General features: G+C 44.3%; 1 protein-coding gene across 8 annotated transcripts in view; it reads right to left on the reverse strand.

Annotated features, from left to right (window-relative positions):
* MPV17L (MPV17 mitochondrial inner membrane protein like) overlaps window positions 1–19,281 on the reverse strand; it is a 43,160-nt gene that overhangs the window by 23,239 nt on the left and 640 nt on the right. For 4 of the 8 annotated variants that reach the window (XM_069948703.1, XM_069948708.1, XM_069948707.1 and 1 more), the window contains exon 1: window positions 4,754–4,825. The exons of 2 other annotated variants lie outside the window; for them this stretch is intronic. The gene's annotated coding sequence lies outside the window, so the exon portion shown is untranslated. Of the gene's footprint in view, window positions 1–4,753; window positions 4,826–19,281 lie in introns of those variants that run through there. 2 more of the 8 variants (XM_069948709.1, XM_069948711.1) reach the window with 2 other exon arrangements.

A 19,281-nucleotide genomic window follows, 5' to 3' on the forward strand; every position in this document is an offset into this window, starting at 1 on the left:
CCTCCTCGGCCCGTGGAATAGGACCCTTAGGCTGAGTTCCCACATTAACTGTATGTCACCACATGCAGCCGAAACCAGACACTCATGCGGTAACCAATATGGGTAACAGCACGACTACTGGGGAAAAAATGGGAGCGTGGTGTCGGCCACATGAATAACCTGAATCACGTTTTTCATGGTTTTTAACCCCTTCAAGACAGAGCCCTTTAATGCACAAAAGTCCGGGTCAAATTAATGCAATGTTCCTCCCTGCCTTCTAAGAGCCATAGCGCTTTTATTTTTCCACCTACAGGGCTGGTTGGGGTGTAATTTTTTGCACCATGATCTCTAGTTTTTATTAATATCATATTGGTGTAGCAGAAAAATTTTGATTGCTCTTTATGAATTTTTTTGTGATATATAATTTAATAAAATCAGCATTCCTGGTGCGTTTTTTTTTTCCATTTACGCCGTTCAGCGTGCGGGAACAATAATGTTATATTTTAATAGAACAGACAATTCCACACGCTACGATATGTAATATGTTTATTTGTTTATATTTATATTTTTATAATGGGCAAGGGGGTATTTTAATGTTTTATTTTGAGGGGGTTTAATACTTTTAAAAACTTTTTTATTACACTTTTTTAACACTTAACACTGTAAGAGCAGGCATAGAGCATGCATAGATGGCAGATCCGACAGGACTAAGGTAAGGAGCTTACCCCCGCCTGTCGGCACATGCGATAGTGACCCCCGCAGCATGACTGCGGGGGTCCCGATCACTCAGTGGCAGATGCTTGATTTGTCACTGAGTACCCTAAACGCAGTGATCACTGTAGATCGCAGCGTTTAAGGGGTTAATGAGACTCAGCTGCGGGATCGCAGCTGACTCTCATTACCTGCGGCCCCGGAGAATGATGTGAGCGGGATGGCTCTCTCAGCAGCGCTCAAGCTCACATCAGAAAGCCCCTGTCAGTTACAGTAACGTATATATAGAGATTCCTACTGCACGGGGTATGTGCAGTAGGAGCGTATATATACACGTTACTGACGCAAAGGGGTTAACTTCTTAAACATAAACAAATTTCCACATTGAATCAATGATTAAAGCAGTCTGAATATTGTCTGACGGAATTCTCACTACAGGATTGGTAGGTAATAGCTCCAGGCGTCATATTTAACACCACCAAACCTAACCAATACTACCCCCCCCCTCCACCCCCCCAAAAAAAGACACAGATTTAGAGACTTACAAGTCTCCATAGATTTTTTTGACACTCTCCCCAAGTAGAATTAGTATGTGGGAATGTGGTACATTCCCTTTAAAAGCGGTATTGTTAAATAGTTTTTATTCAACTTCATTATGGTGTGTTTACAAGGAACGATTATTGTTTGAATTTTCGCAAAACCGATCGTATTTGAGCGATAATCAGCTAGTGTAAACACAGCTAACAATCAAGCGACGAGCGAGAAATCGTTAATTGTGATCTTTCAACATGTTCTTAAATTGTCATTGATCTTTCGCTAAAAATTCGCAGATCGCTTAGTGTAAACAGTCTTTTAAAGATTCACCCTATGTGTGAGATGGGCTTAAGTGATCTTAAAAACGATCGCAATGACGATTTTTCTAACGATTTATTCATCTAAACGCTGATAGTTATAAAAACCGTAAACGTAGTAGTAGTATAATTCATCTTTATTAAAAATATTTATATATTTTGTTACCTTACTATCTCTAGAGCCCTGACAGTCTCACAACGTGACTCACTGCTAGAGAATGTTCAAAGGGTGCATTCACATGTACAGGATCTGCAGCAGATTTAAGGCTGTAGATATCACTACGTATAACACCGGCCGTTCTGTGACCCGCCCGAGTCACAGAACGGCCAGTGTTACTGAAGATTATGGGGGCTGGTGCTGCAGTACCAACCGGAAGATCTTCATTTTTGGTGAATTCATATGCGGGCGCATCTGTGTCCGCCCACATCCCAATTCACCACTGCACACAATGGAGCGTGCGGCCGGAGCCACACACTTTATTGTGTAAACTGACATGTTCTGTGCGTTCGCTATTCAATGACTAGCGGCTGACAAAAACTGACATGTGTATACGCTCTGGTCGGTATTCCATCACTTCAAATACAACGTATGTTTAGCATAAATAACAGTCGCTGTTGCAAACTGCAACAATGGCCATGATTTATCCTAAATATACGTTGTATGAACATGGCCCTAAGGTGTATTCCGGTGTTTAAAATAAACTCTTAAGGGGAGATTTATCAATGGAGTGTAAAGTAGAACTGGCTCAGTTGTCCCTAGCAACCAATTAGATTCCTGTTTTCATTTTGTCTGCTTTTGGTCTTCTGCCTGCTTCTGAGCAAGACCTAACCACTCAATCCTTACTGCAGGGGATCACTGTGTCTACGGGCCAGTTCACACTGACGAATCAGCGAGGAACGTGTTCTGGGGGAAAGAATTCTTATGGATTTCTGATGGAATTCCGTGCGGAATCTGCAAGGAAAGTGTTCCGCCCAGAATCACCTCTAGCAGAATTCTGCGCAAATTCATTTTTCATTTAATAAAATTCATTATTTTTTTCTGATTCCGTGCTGAAAAACTTCAGAGCAGGAACTCACTGCTCAATTCATTTCAATGGGATTCAGCCAGTGAAATCCACCAGAATTGATATTGTCAATTTTTCTGGCAGAAAGCGGATCCACCGTGGAAAATTCTGCACGGAAATTCCCCCATGTGAACCGCAGAACGCAAATTCCATTGAACTCAATGAAATTTGGCTCTGCACTATATTTTTTAGGGTACAAACACACACACCGTATACGCAGCAGATACGCAGCAGATTTGATGGTGCAGATTTGATGCTGTGTTCAGTTATTTAGATCTAATCTGCTGCGTATCTGCTGCGTATTGCAGCAGTAAATACGCAGCATATACGCTGAGTGTGTTTGTACCCTTAGGCAGAATTTCCAGTTAAGGAATCAGTGCTGAAATTCAGTGCTGATTCCTCAATGTGAACTGGCCTAAGAGTATATGCACACTGAGTAATTCTCGTGGATAAATTGCCGTAGATTCCACCACTCGCCCCCGCTTGACTCTTCACCTGTGCCATAGACTCCATTCAATGCTTGAGCAAATTCTACCGTCCGCCCAAAGAATTGACATGTCATCTTTTGAAACCAAAGCCAAAAACAGACTATAAACAGAGAACAGGTCATAAAGGAAGAATTGAGATCTCCCCTCTTTTAAAATCCATTCCTGCTTTGGCTTCAAAAATCTGTACCATAAATCTCTCTGTGTAAAGACACCCTAACAAGGCATTGCCATGGGGCAGAGTTGAAACAGGTGATCAGCAAAAACAAATGGCAACTCATAATGAGATGTTGGTAGCTAGTAGTCTGGTGAGATGGCTCAGATAGAATGCAAACAGCAAAAACTCAAATGGACAACATAGACTGAGGCTAGATTCACATGTAACATTTCAGCAGCTAAATCTGCTTCGGATATCTCTCCTGTAATTTCCAATGTGATTACATACTCGCAGCCCTGCCGCCAGGAACATACTTTACCTGCTCCATACTCCGGACGCATCTGACGCTCCCGGAGCCAAATATTTGAAGCCAAAGCCAGGAATGGATTTGAAAAAAGGAGAAATATCAGGCTTTCCTTTATGACCTGATCTCTGTTTATAGTCTGTTCCTGGCTTTGGCTTCAAATCTTTGGCAGATCATCTGTCAGATAATCTTTCTGTGTAAATGGACACTTATGGTGCGTTTACACAGAGATTTATCTGACAGATTTTTTAAGCCAAAGCCATGAATGGATTTAAATAAAGGACAGATCCCAGTCTTTCCTTATGACCTGTTCCCTGTTTATAGTCTGTTCCTGACTTTGGCTTCAAAGATCTGTCAGATAATTCTCTCTGTGTAAACGCACCATTAGAAGCAGCCATCATTAAACCTAAAATTTAATAATGCACCAACGGCCGCTAAAGTAACTAAACAACGGCCATTATTTTAGACCCAAAACATTGTGTGAACATAGCCTAATATCTAACGCTTGAGGAGATTCCTTTTAGCAGCTAGTATATTCAAGGCTTGGTTGAATGGTTAGGGTCCATTCACAGAAAGATTATCCTTATCTGCAAAAGATTTGAAGCCAAAGCCAGGAACAGCCTATAAACAGAGATCAGGTCATAAAGCCTGAGATTTTTCCTCTTTTCAAATCCATTCCTGGTTGGCTTCAAATCTTTCCATGTAAATGGACCCCTAGGTTGAACAATTTACACAATTCAGGTGTAGTTGTGTAGCTGTGGCCACCTTCCAGAATGCTGAAATGAATTTGCAGATGCGATCTACAGCAAACTATTAGTTACCATGAAAAACAGATTTTCTCCAACTACACGCTATATTTTTAAAACAGGTTGTCCAGGCAGCACGCTTGAGATATATTCTCAGATAGCGGAAACAGTGAAACCCCTCTTTTAAATGTCCACTCCCTTATCCAGACCAGATTTTAAATTAGAGGTCATTTTCTTTAAAAAGACTACTCCCAGAGCAATTGTGGGTGTTCTTCCCAGAGAGGTTTCACAGTATACTAGAACCAACAATGCATGGTAACATGGCTGCAGGGGGCTAACTGTTACCTGTTGTCTATGGAGACTGACACTATTGATCTGAGAACACTGCTAACATAAGGTTTACATCAACTAACCATAAATGTGGAAAGGAAAGGTGAAAGGAGAGCAGCCACTTACTCTGACACCGGCAGATACCGCTCTATGCATGTGCCTGGCTTTAGGATTACAGCTCCTAAGGCAGCTTCTTCCGGCATTCTAACTCTGCCCTCCTTTTTTACCATATTACAACTAATAGCCTCTCTTTACCACAATACACCTAAAAACATCCCTGGATGGCTGCATTTTATTAAGTGGTTAGGCTGCATTCACACCTTCCGTGAAGTTGTCTGTGCAAACTGTTTCATGTGCACGGGCAAATTTATAGCCCTTTACGTTATATTGGGCTGTTCAGAGTTTTCACAGATCCCCAATATGTTCCGTAAAGAAAGAGGACATCATAATTCGGAGAGGAAATCAACGAGTGCTTTTTACAGCTGTGGCATCCGTGATAAGATTTAACAGACAGATTTAAACTAGTACACTGCAATTTTAACCAGTCCGTAAAAACACGGACACAAATGCATTATGGATGTAAACATGGACAGTTTTACCGACGATTAGTGTTCTGGGTGCATAGGCATAAAAGAATCAAGTGAATGGCTTATTAGCTCTTGTAAATCACCATAATCTTACATTATAGAATCCTATGCTTTCACAACTGTCAAAGGGGTCAGATGCTTTAACCCCTTAAGGACCGGGCCTGAAATGGCCTTAAGGACCGGAGCAAATTTTATGAATTTGACCAGTGTCACTTTATTCATTAATAACTTCGGGATGCTTTTACCTATCCGGCTAATTCTGAGATTGTTTTCTCGTGACATATTGTACTTCACATTTCTGGTAAATTGGAGTCGATACTTATAACGAATCTTTATGAAAAAACCCAAAATAGCGTGAAAAATTGTGAAAAAATGCATTTTTCCAACTTTAAAACTTTTCTGCTTATACAGAAAATGGTTATACCACATAAATTATATATTAAATAGCATAAGCAACATGTCTACTTTATGTTGGCGGCATTTATTAAACTATCTTTCATTTTTTTTAGACAATAGGAAGCTTAAAACATTAGCAGCAAATTTCCAAATTTTCTGTAAAATTTCAAAATCAGATATTTTTAGGGAACTGTTCAGGTTTAAAGTGTATTTGAGGGGACTGTGTGTTAGAAAGCCTCACGAAGCACCCCATTTCAGAAACTGCACCCCCTAAACTCTGCAAAAGCACATCCAGAAAGTTTTTTAACCCTTTAGGGGAGTCACAGAAATAAAAGCTAAGTGTGTAAGAAATTTGAAAATTTTAATTTTCTGTGCAGAGATTTTATTGTAATCCAATATTTTTCATAATTATAAACCTATTACCAGAGAAATGCACCCCAATATTGATTGCCCCGTTTCTGCAGTTTATAGAAATACCCCATATGTGGCCCTATTGCGCTATTTGACGCAACCACAAGCCTCAGATATAAGGGAGCGCCTAGTGAATTTCAATGGCTCCGTTATTTTTGGTCATTTTTGACTGTACCACTTCAGGTTGGCAGAGGCTCTGGGGTGCCAAAACCTAAAAAACACCCCTAAAGGGACACCATTTAGAAAACTACACCCCTCAAGGAATGTAACAAGGGGTGCGGTGAGCATCTGGACCCCACAGGTGCTTCACAGATTTTCCAAACAATATGGCTTGAAAAAAGACTAAAGTATTTTTTACACTAAAATGTTGTTCTAGCCTTCAATTTTTCATTTTCACAAAGGGATAAAAGGAAAAAAAAAACACAAAACATTTAGCGCAGTTTCTCCCGAGTACGGAAATACCCCACATGTGGACATAAAGTGCCAAGCGGGCGCAGGACGAGCCTCCAAAGGGAAGGAGCGCCAATTGGCTTTTGGAAGCTGGATTTCACTGGAATGGATTTCAAGGGCCATGTCGCATTTACAGAGCTCTCGTGCTGCCAAGACACTGGAAACCCCCCACAAGTGACCCCATTCTGGAAACTACACCCCTCAAGGAATCTAACAAGGGGTGCAGTGAGCATATGGACCCCACTGGTGACGGGCACAAATGTGGAAAAATGTGACGTGAAAGTGAAAATTTTCATTTTTTCACTTTCATGGCACAAATGTGCCCGTCATCCAGGGGTCCATATCCTCACTGCACCCCTTGTTAGATTCCTTGAGGGGTGTAGTTTCCAGAATGGGGTCACTTGTGGGGGGTTTACAGTGTTTTGGCAGCACAAGGGCTCTGTAAATGCGACATGGCGTTCATCATCCATTCTAGCCAAATCCAACCTCTAAAATCCAAATGGCGCTCCTTCCCTTCAGAGGCTTGCCCTGCGCCCACATGGCGCTTTATGTCCAGATGTGGGGTATTTACGGACTCGGGGGAAATTGCTCTACACATTTTGTGTTTTTTTTTCTCTTTTAACCCCTTGTGAAAATGATAAATTCAAGGCTAGACCAACATTATAGTGTAAAAAATTGAATATTTCATTTTCACGCCACATTGTTCCACATTTGTGCCCGTCACCAGTGGGGTCCATATGCTGACTACACCCCTTGTTACATTCCTTGAGGGGTGTAGTTTCCATAATAGGGTCACTTGTGGGGGGTTTAACTGTCTTGGCAACACAGGGGCCTTTTGAATGCAACATGGCCCCTCGAAATCCATTCCATCCAAATCCAGCCTTCAAAAACCAAATGGCGCACCTTCCCTTTGGAGGCTTACCCTGCACCCGCATGGCGCTTTATGTCCACATGTGGGGTATTTCCGTACTCAGGGGAAATTGCTCTACACATTGTGTTTTTTTTAATCTTTTAACCCCTTGTGAAAATGAAAAAATCAAGACAAGATCAATGATTTAGAGTAAAAATTTAAAAAAAATTACACTAAATGTTGGTCTAGCCTTGATTTTTTTCCATTTCCACAAGGGGTTAAAAAAGAAAATGAACACAAAACGTGTAGGGTAGTTTCCCCTGAGTACGAAAATACCCCACATGTGGACATAATTTGCCATATGGGCACAGGGCAAGTCACCAAAAGGACAGAGCGCCATTTAGAGGCTGGAATGGGGGATGGAGGCCATGTCGCAATTACAAAGCTCCTGTGCTGCCAGAACAGTAGAAACCCCCGACAAGTGACCCAATTCTGGAAACTACACCCCATAATGAATCTAACAAGGGGTGCAGTGAGCATATGGACCCCACTAGTGATGGGCACATGTGTAGAACATGTGCCGTGAAAATAAAAAATACCATTTTTTTCATTTTCACGTCCCAAATGTGGCCGTCACCAGGGGGCCATATACCCGCTGCCCCACTTGTTAGATTCCTTATGGGGTGTAGTTTCCAGAATGGGGTCACTTGTGGGGGGTTTCTACTGTCCTGGCCGCACAGAGGCTTTGTAATTGCATCATGGCATCCTCTAATGGGAATGGCGGCCATACCTACTTAGCTGGGGAAAAGGGACAATTCTAATTTATTTGGGGGTATTAGGCCAATTATTAGTTTATAAGGTTGGAAATTACAGGTGTCCATCAAATTCAACCTGTGTTGATCCAGAGGAAGGCAAAAACCCCTCGTGAGGCAGACGACAGTAGCCTCATCACAGGGGAAAAATTCCTTCCCGACTCCATAATGGCGATCAGAATAATCCCTGGATCAACGTGACCCCTGAAATAGGAATAAGGGACAGAATTTAGATAATGTAGAACCCCAATGACGTGTAGTACGCCTTGGAGCGATCCAGTATACAGAGGCCGGGGTGATCAGGACAGGTGTCACACTGGTAAATGGTGTCCTTCCTGATCCCCCTGTTACACCACACTCTGCACTTCTTCTGGGGTCTTCTGTTCTCCAGTGTGGGGGACGTCACCTGGTAAATGTTGTCCTGGTGCGATACGGGGTCCTTCATATCCAGAAGCGCTGGGTCCGCTCCATGGCTGCTAAATATTAGGGCACTATTACTACTTCTGATATGTTCGGATCGTGCCGCAAGCTACAGTAGCTCGGGCAGCGAGGGACCAGAAGAGGGGGTGCTGGTATAAAGGTTATCCCGTACGGGTGGTGACCTTTATCCAGCAGTGGGAAGATCAGTTCCCCAACGATCTCCCCACTAACTCCGAGGATGGGGGGGGGCATCTGGGGCTGGATTCGAGTGTCCCTTCCTTCATACACTCTAAGGGTACGTGCACACTGCGGAATCGCGACAGATAACCCTTTGTGCATTCCGCAGTTGGCACCCGCCGGCGGACTGATGCAGGTGCACGTCTCCGTCCGTGTCGTAGACTCCATTCTATGCACGGGCGGATTCCGCTCTGCGTCCAACATGTTGATGGAATGACGGATGATGGAATCCGCCCATGCATAGGATAGAGTCTATGACACGGGCGGAGACGCGCCCCTGCATCAGTCCGCCGGCGGGTGCCAGCTGCAGAATGCACGAAGGGTTATCCTTCGCCATTCCGCAGTTTGCACGTACCCTAAATCTGTAAGTGTACCCTGAGGTACTCTCACAGAGTTTGTAGAATTTCACGCCATACCGTCATCTCTTATTGGGACGGTACTGGCAGAAAAGACGTGTCTGGGGGGCAGCGTACGCTACGCTACTCCCAGACACGTCACTGGATGATGAGGAGGATGAGGATGAATGGAGGAACAAATGACCCCCCATTCATCCTCACTGTCTGTTTCGGTGTCGGAGGCAATAATAATGTATGCGTCCGATACCGAAAACACCCTGGGGGCCATCTTTATATGGGGACTAGTATATGGGGTATGTAGTGGTGTAGTGTAAAACTTTATTCAGTGTAGTGTGGTGTAATGTAGTGTTTTTTACGTGTTTTTTACAGTAAGTATACAAAAAAAACCTACGCCAAAAATGGTGTTGCCGATAAATGCCGCACTTATGTTCGGCACTTATCAGCAGACCGTGGCAGTAGGATATAAAAAAAACACCCTACGCCAAAAAGGAGGAGTTGCTGATTAGCAGCGCACTTTTGTGCGATGCTGATCAACACTCAGCGGCGATAGGGTGCGGAAAATAGAAAAAAAAAAAATTGGGAAAAAAAAATTTTTTTTTACTACATTCTGAACATCCCTGTAGTGGCTGATAAGTGTAATACACGTATCAGCCACTAGGGGGCAGCAGAGCGCAAGATCCGAAAATAGACGACGCTGGAGCCGGAAAAATACGAAAAAAGACGACGCTGGAGCCGGAAAGAGACGATCGGGACTCACGGAAGAAGCCGAAGATGAAGAGGACGCCGGGAACCCGGAAGACGCCGATCAGGACCCCGGGACAGGTGAGTAATGTACAAATACCTGCTCCGGACCCCTCAGCTACCTAGCTGAGGGGTCCGGAGCAGGTATTTATTACTTGTGGGGACTTTGATCGCCGTGAACGGCCGGCCAGCCGTGACCACCATTACTTTTTACAGTAATGGCGGTCGGTGCCGTCCTCGGACAGCACCGACCGCCATTTTTTTCCGGGTCATCGGGCCACCGATGGCCCGGAAAGGTTCCGATCGCCGCTATGGGCTTATCAGCCAATAGCGGCGATCGTCGGCATGGGGGGGGTTAACAACCCTCCATGCCGACAGGGAGAGATGGCCTGCTATGTATTATAGCAGGCTATCTCCCCCGATCGGGACCCGGCCGGCCGCGGCGCCCGTTTAAAGGGATGACGTACCGGTACGTCATGGGTCCTTAAGTGACAGTGATCCATGACGTGCCGGTACGTCATGGGTCCTTAAGAGGTTAATATATAAATATATATATATTTGGTAGTGTGGGCTTTAGGATAGTTAGTAGAGATGAGCGAACCTCGAGCATGCTCGAGTCGATCCGAACCCGAACTTTCGGCATTTGATTAGCGGTGGCTGCTGAACTTGGATAAAGCCCTAAGGCTATGTGGAAATCATGGATATAGTCATTGGCTGTATCCATGTTTTCCAGACAACCTTAGAGCTTTATCCAAGTTCAGCAGCCCCAGCTAATCAAATACCGAATGTTCGGGTTCGGATCGACTCGCTCATCTCTAATAGTTAGCTTTTATTCACATCTACGACAGAAGCTTCATTTAGGGCCCCTGTTGAAAAAACAGTACATAAAATTCTTTGAAAAAACAGTACATAAATTGTTGCACAGTATTTTACAATCTAGCAAATTGACAAGCACCTGCAAGAAACATGACAGACCCCAATTAAGTCTAGGTTCAGATCTGCGAAAGGTGCTTATGATGCAGGTGTGAACCCTGCCTTATTGTGATTGCTTGTTGTTTCCACATAGCCCTAAGGCTATGTGGAAATCATGGATATAGTCATTGGCTGTATCCACGTTTTTCCAGACAACCTTAGAGCTTTATCCAAATTCAGCAGCCCCAGCTAATCAATTACCGAACGTTCGGGTTCGGATCGACTCGAACCCGGTTCGCTCATCTCTAATTAGGAGCCAAAGCCAGGAATGGTTTTGGAAAGAGGAGAAATCTCAGGCTTTCCTTTATGACCTGAGCTCTGTTTATAGTCTGTTTCTGGCTTTGGCTTCGAATCTTTGGCAGATAATCTGTCAGATAATCCTTCTGTGTAAATGGACCCTTAACCCCCTAAGGACCGTCCTGAAATGGCCTTAAAGGACAACTCTGGCTAAAAGTATTTTTTAATATGTTATCACTTATGGAAAGTTTGACAAATTTCTAATGTACATTAATTATGGGAAATGCACATATACTGCTATTTCCCTTTATTTAGTAGATCAGGGAGTCTTCAAATTCTCTCAAAAAACATGACGTCACGAATCAGGTGTAATTCCTATGGAGTGTCCAGCAGGGGGCGCAGTATATGTAGAAGTCTATGGACTGTATTGGAAGAGTATTGTATTGTATTGTAATATGGAAGAGTATGTAATGTAAAAACTACCCTTTATTAATGGACTATGTTTATGGAATAATTTGGGGAGCAAGGAGACTTGCTCCCCAAATGAAGGGCACCGAGCAGGGAGGGAGAGAGGTGCCGATGCATCTAACTACCTCCTCCCTCCCTCCCTGCTTGGTGCAGTGGGACAGATAGACACTACTACTCCTCACATCATCTGCTTATAGTATGAGCAGTAGAGATGAGCGAACCGGGTTCGGGTCGATCCGAACCCGAACGATCGGCATTTGATTAGCGGGGGCTGCTGAACTTGGATAAAGCTCTAAGGTTGTCTGGAAAACATGGATACAGCCAATGACTATATCCATGATTTCCACATAGCCTTAGGGCTTTATCCAAGTTCAGCAGCTAATCAAATGCTGAAAGTTCGGGTTCCGATTGACTCGAGCATGCTCGAGGTTCACTCATCTCTAATGAGCAGATGATGGGGGAGTAGTACCAGGGAGATCCCCATCACCAAGCCCCCCCCAAATTTAGCTAAATTAGTAGCTAAGTAACTACATTTTGTGAGTAAGGCACAGGAAAGGCCCCAGCTATTTTACCATGTAACATCTACATATACTGCAACCCCTGCTGGACACTTCACGTAAATACACCCGAGTAATGACGTAACCTTTTTTTTTTTTTAATAGAAAAATTGAAGCCTGTCTAAACTACTAAATTGAGGGAAATAGCACTATATGTGAATTTCCCATAATTAGTGTACATTAGGAATTTGTCTATCTTTGCTTATGTAATAACGTATTACGTAAATAATGTATTGAAAAATACATTTTGGCTGGAGTTGTCCTTTAATTAACAGTTATTCACTTGGTGGATCCTGTGGAAAAAGGCAGACAGCCTCACAGATAGCAGGTACCCAGCCCGGGAGTTATCTCTTTATGCACATAGCAGAAGTTAAAGTGACTCTGTACCCACAATCTGCCCACCCCAAACCGCTTGTACCTTAAGACAGCTGCTCTTAATCCAAGATCTGTCCTGGGGTCCATTCAGCAGGTGATGCAGTTATTGTCCTAAAAAACTGGCGTGGCCTAGAGTGTCTGTGCATTAGGCTGGCACAACCTCTCTGCCCCTTCTCCCCGCCCTCTTCATCATTAGGAATGCCCCAGGCAGGTATTCTCCTATTCATCAGCTGTGTGAACACTGCACCTGGGCTGGATCATTAAGGTCCCTGTGCAGTGTTCAATGCAGAGGAATAGGAAAAATCCTGCCAGTGGCATTCCAAATGATGAAGAGGGTAGAGAGGAGGAGAGGAGGGGCGGAGGGGTTGTGCAAGGATAGGGCACAGATACTCTAGGCCACAGCAGTTTGACACAGGGCTGCAAGTTTAAAAGTTGGTTTTTTTAGGACAATAACTGCATCACCAGCTGAACGGACCCCAGGACAGATCTTGGATTAAAAGCAGCTATCTGAAGGTACAAGCGGTTGGGGGGGTTGCAGATTGTGGGTACAGAGTCGCTTTAAGCCCTGTCCTGAATTTCTGTGTTATTCCTTGGTGTCTCTAGACTAGGGATGGGGAACCTCCTCCTGCTCTAGACAGACTGATCTAGTTACTAGACAGACTGATCCTAGCAACAGGCAACTACTTTTAATTTCAGGTAGAACTTGAGATGGCAGAGGCAAAAGCAAGTCTCATGTGCAGTTACGGGTCATCATGAAGGTATTGTTTCTCCAGGGAAAGTTTGCAAAAGACATTCACACTGTCACAAACAGTAGGGGAGAAGTGTCCTTCCTAGAGTACTGTCAGAACCTGGGTTTCTTGTTTCAAGACTGCGCATTTCACTGTTGAAAATGAAGTTTGAGTGGTTGCCCCATAACCTCAGTGGACTCAGCAACAGGCCTGTGCCTCTGCAATCTCAGCCGATGTCTTAAATTAAAAATAGTTATAAGAATCGTAAGCATCAGAAGTTTTCGCAGTTACATAACAAAATATAAAGCTTTCATATGGTACCAAATTCATTTTTCAATTCCAAATAGAAGGTGGCAAAGTCAGGAATTTCTCTGCCCACCTTGTATAAACATACATCTCATTTGCCACTTGCTGCCACCTGACCCCTTATCTCATATTCTGGAAATGAGTGTGTAGATCCAGAGGAAGGCAAAATCCCCTATGAGGCAGATGCCAATTGCCCCATCACAGGAAGAAAATTCCTTCTGGACTACGCCGACCTTGTAGGTGATACACCTGGGGTCTGTCATCCGCCGGCATCCAACGGGTACTTTTGCCTACCATACTCCTATATTAACTCTTTTCTCAACTGCCAGCTGTGACTTAAGGAAACTTGAGAAAACATAAGTAAGAACAAAGCAGCCTTATATATATTTGCACAATGGGGTGGGAGGAAAAAGCCAGCCAGCCAGCCAGCCAGCTAGAAGTGTAAGGGCAGGGCAATATTACCAGGGGCCGTCCAGTGGGACTGCTGACCCTCTCATGTCTACTAATAAATGGAAGGGGGAGAAAACTAACGCCTGAGCTGGGCCCAGGGACCTACCTAAGCCTAAACCTCCCCTAGCAGTCCTGGACACTATGCCTTATACAGGCTGGTGTCCCCCAAGATCACTGGAAAGATCTCTGTACTGTCCATTCATATGTTTGAACAGTGTGAGGTCTTTTTTGCAAACTAAATAGCCCTAAGCTTGACAATCTGTCTAAAGCCTCTATTTCACGGGCGATCAGTTGGAGCAAGCGAGCGCCGATCTGTCAGGTCAGTGCTTGCTCGCTCCTCGTTCCTTGCTAGGGGGAGCTGGGGGGGCGGGGCATAGGAAATAGCGACGGTCTGCTGCTGCCGCTCCTGTTACTCAGAACAACAGCAGATCGTTTCTAGTCTTATCGTTGCGGTTTCAGCCTGTTGAAAGAATGATCAGCTGACATCGTACATGTTGGTTGATTGTTGTCTTTTATTACACAAAGCGATTATGGGCCGTAATGTCCGAATACGGACGATAATCTCTTCATGTAATATGGCCTTTAGTACCCCACCCATTACCTGAATGACCTTGGTCATCCTCCTCTGCACCCGCTCCAGTTCAGCCATGTCCTTCTTATATACTGGTGCCCAAAACTGTACTTCGTATTCCATATGTGGTCTGACCAGTGATTTATAAAGAGGCAAAACTATGTTTTTATCTTTATCATCTATTCCTCTTTTGATGCATCCCACTATTTTATTAGCCTTGGCAGCTGCTGCCTGGTACTGATCACTTGAGTTGGGTTTACTGTCCACTAATACCCCCAGGTCCTTTTCGGAAGCAGTTTCACCTAGTGTTTTATCAGCACATAACTGTACTTATTATTTCTATGGCCCAAATACATAGCCTTACACTTATCCACATTAAATGGCAGCCATCCACTAAATTTTAACAGTTTGTGAACATGATACTGTGTGTGAACCTAGCCTAAAGGTGCCAGAAATAAGCCAATGTGCGAGGAAATGTCTGCTCGTCGGCTCATGTGATCTTTTGCGCAGCGGTAAAATGTATCGAGAACAGCTGCACAATTCTCGGTGTAAACATTGGGCGAACGGGATGTGCCGAGAACCACCGAAGCCAATGTGCGCCGGGCCACTTGGCTGAGGGTAGTAGGCTGATGTTATGTCACGGTTTTTGCACGAGGGATAGCAGCTAACCAACCAAAGCTCGACGGCTATTGGAGTTACCATGGCAGCAGGGGCAGTCACGTGACTCACCAAGCCATTGCATCATGACACCATTAGGCACTGAGAAATGAATATGCATGAGAAATAAATGGAATAGCATACCTGAATACTGAGGGGGTGACAGGATAATTTAACAGTTTGCAGTGGGGCTATGTTTCCAGAACAGAACTGACTATAATAAAGGTGTAGACACAAAGCTATGGAGAAATACTCTGTTCTGGGACACTGCAAGTGCAGCGGGGACCAGGTGAATTATAGGCTGCGGCGGCCGGGGGGTTAACGGGGCGGGCTGCGGACAAACTCACAGCGGGATGTGCTTCCTGCTGCGAGTTTGTCTGCCCATAGAGTTTACTCCTTGTCGCACTTTACCTTGTGGTCTACGGCAAAATGAAGTGCGAGCACACCCGAATGCACATGCATTCCAATTAAATAGAGTGATGTTCATTCGGCCGATACAAGCCGGAGCGGGGACCAGGTGAAGTATACACTCCAGCAGCCGGGGGGTTAACGGGGCGGGCTGTGGACATACTCACAGCGGGATGTTCATCCCGCTGTGAGTTTGTCTGCACATAATTGTACAGGGCAGGGATCCATTACTTGTGAACGGACCCTCAGGCTGTGTTTACACACACAGATAATTGACCTAAACCAGGAACAGGACTATAAACGGGGAACAGGTCATAAAGGAAAGACTGGATTTCTCAAATCCATTCCTGAGTTTGGATTCCGAAATCTGTCAGATAAATTGGTCCATTATCTGTGTCTCTAAACACAGCCTTGGGCCATGTTCACACACTGTATGAACATCAGCCTTGTTTGACCTAGCCGGGTCAAACATCAGCCAATGTCTGAGATGTGAACATCACTTTATTTAATTGGAATGCGTGTGCATTCGCGGGTGCCATAGAGCACAATGTAAAGTGCGGCTAGGAGCCGTACTTTACACTAAGTATGGGGGGACAGATGTCCCGATATACTTAGATTTCCTTGGCGGCTAAAACTTAACTTTTACTGTAGCACTAAAATATCAATCCAAACACACAACGACAAATACAAACGTACAATGCATAGTGAATTAAAAGTGTGGAGGGGTAACCGTATACAGAGATGAACATTAATGGGACATATACAGGTAGGATATTTGTGGAGAGATGCAGTCAAAAGTGTGTCCTGGCCTTGAACACTGACTAATGAACTTAAAGTTCTATCGACCTTACAGTACTAGATCGGGGGTGATAAGCACAAAACACCCCCCCCCCCCGGTCTAGTACTGTAAGGTCGATAGAACTTTAAGTTCATTAGTCAGTGTTCAAGGCCAGGACACACTTTTGACCGCATCTCTCCATAAATATCCTACCTGTATATGTCCCATTAATGTTCATCTCTGTATACGGTTACCCCTCCACACTTTTAATTCACTATGCACTGTACGTTTGTATTTGTCGTTGTGTGTTTGGATTGATATTTTAGTGATACAGTAAAAGTTAAGTTTTAGCCACCAAGGAAATCTAAGTATATCGGGACATTTTGTACGGCCGCTGTTCACTGAATAGTGGCCACACAAAATAGACCTGTCATTTATTTTGTGTGGCAGCAGAAAACCAAGGCCATAGTGTATACAGGGTTCCATAGACTGCTATGCAAATAAAGGGGTTATCCAGCACTACAAAAACATGGCCACTTTCCCCCTACTGTTGTCTCCAGTTTGGGTGGGGTTTTGAAACTCAGTTCCATTGAACTAAATGTAAATCTCGCTGCGAGTCTGTCAGGTCCCTTTCACTATATACTCCCGCCCCGCTGTGTCTGTATATACATTACCTGTCCTCGCTGCACGGGGTCCCGCTGTCCTGCTCTCCCGCCCAGCCAATCAGTGGCTGCGGCTGGGCAACACACTGACTGGCCGGGTGGGAGAGCAGGACGCCGGGCCCCCGTGCAGCGAGGACAGGTAATGTATATACAGACACAGGGGGGCGGGAGCTGAAGGGGTTAAGGGGCCGGCAGAATTACATACACGCAGCGGTCGTTCAGACCGCTGTGAGTATGTAGTAAAAGGGACCTGCCAGACTCGCAGCGAGGGTTACGCTACGAGTCTGTACGTGTGGACAGACCCTGAAGAAGTGCTGTTAAACAACGGCCGTTGTTACACTCTGGAACAACTGCCGTTGTTTAACAGACAAATACATTGTGTGAACATGGCCTTAGGCTCCATTCACACGTCTCAAAAATTATGTGCCATGCGGACAGGAAAGCCCTGTCATGGAATGGTTCCCCACCTGGCATGATGTAGCACCTTTCCATGACAGCCTTCTTATACTGACATACTACCACCTGCCCCACCAGCTTTCTTATACTGATACACCATACATTATATACTCCAGCCTCCTTATACTGATACACCATACAGTATATACCCCAGCCTTCTTATACTGATACACCATACATTATATACCCCAGCCTCCTTATACTCATACACCATACATTATATACCCAGCCTTCTTATACTGATATACACCATACATTATATACCCAGCCTTCTTATACTGATACACCATACATTATATACCCAGCCTTCTTATACTGATACACCATACATTATATACCCCAGCCTTCTTATACTAATACACCATACATTATATACCCAGCCTTCTTATACTAATACACCATACATTATATACCCCAGCCTTCTTATACTAATACACCATACATTATATACCCAGCCTTCTTATACTGATACACCATACATTATATACCCCAGCCTTCTTATACTAATACACCATACATTATATACACCATACATTATATACCCCAGCCTTCTTATACTGATACACCATACATTATATACCCCAGCCTTCTTATACTAATACACCATACATTATATACCCAGCCTCCTTATACTGATACACCATAAATTATATACCCCAGCCTTCTTATACTGATACACCATGCAGTATAAACCCAGCCTGCGGCGAGAACTACGGCCGTAGTTTTACGTAGTGTGAACATAGCCTTAAAGTGACTGTACCACCAGGTCCAGGCTGAAGCACTGGAGGCAGGCCGATCCACCCTTAGTGGGAGGAAACCCTAGCTCCTCTGTCGGGGTTCCATTGAATTTAATGGAGTCAATACACAGAGGGGCTGGGGTTTCTTCCCACTGGGGGTGGGTTGGCCCGCCTCCAGTGCTTCAGCCTGGGCCTGGTGGTACAGTCACTTTAAAGGGGTTATCCAGCGCTACAAAAACATGGCCACTTTCCCACTACTGTTGTCTCCAGTTTGGTTGGAGTTTTGAAACTCAGTTCTATTGAAGTAAATGAAGCTTAAAGGGGTTATCCAGCGCTACACAAAAATGGCCACTTTCTTCCAGAGACAGCCCCACTCTTGTCTCCAGTTTGGGTGGGGTTATGTAACTCATTTCCATTGAAGTGAATGGAGCTTAATTGCAAACCACACCTGAACTGAAGACAAGAATCATGTTGTCTCTGGCAGAATGCGGCCATGTTTTTATAGCACTGGATAACCCCTTTAATTGCAAACCGCACCTGAACTGGAGACAACAGTAGGGGGAAAAGTGGCCATGTTTTTATAGCGCTGGATAACCTCTTTAACAGAAATCCAATGCTGAAACTCAAATTTCTGCCCTGGAGTGATTATCCCATTGTCATTCAGTGGGTCTAATCTGCAGCTATCCATGGGTGGAATCCAGCGTGCATTCATTATTCCATGTATAGGTTTTCTGCTACATGTGCTGTGTGAATGGAATATGAAAAACCTTAATGACTTGCATTAGCTACAGTAGGTCAGTGGATTCTGACAGGAGGTAGGTCTGTCATCTGTGTCTTTATTCAGTTGCCATTGGGCTATGTTCACACATAGTATTTCTGTCAGTCATTTTAATAAGTTTCAACAAAAATTCAGAGTGAAATTAATAGGGCAAAATTATAAAGGATAGATCTGCACAGCTTCTGCGTTTTCAACCCCCTCTTAGTTTTGGCTGAAAAAAAGACTGACCAAATGACTGATGGAAACACTGTGTG

This window comes from Dendropsophus ebraccatus, chromosome 12 (genome assembly GCF_027789765.1).
Source record: "Dendropsophus ebraccatus isolate aDenEbr1 chromosome 12, aDenEbr1.pat, whole genome shotgun sequence".
NCBI lineage: Eukaryota > Metazoa > Chordata > Amphibia > Anura > Hylidae > Dendropsophus > Dendropsophus ebraccatus.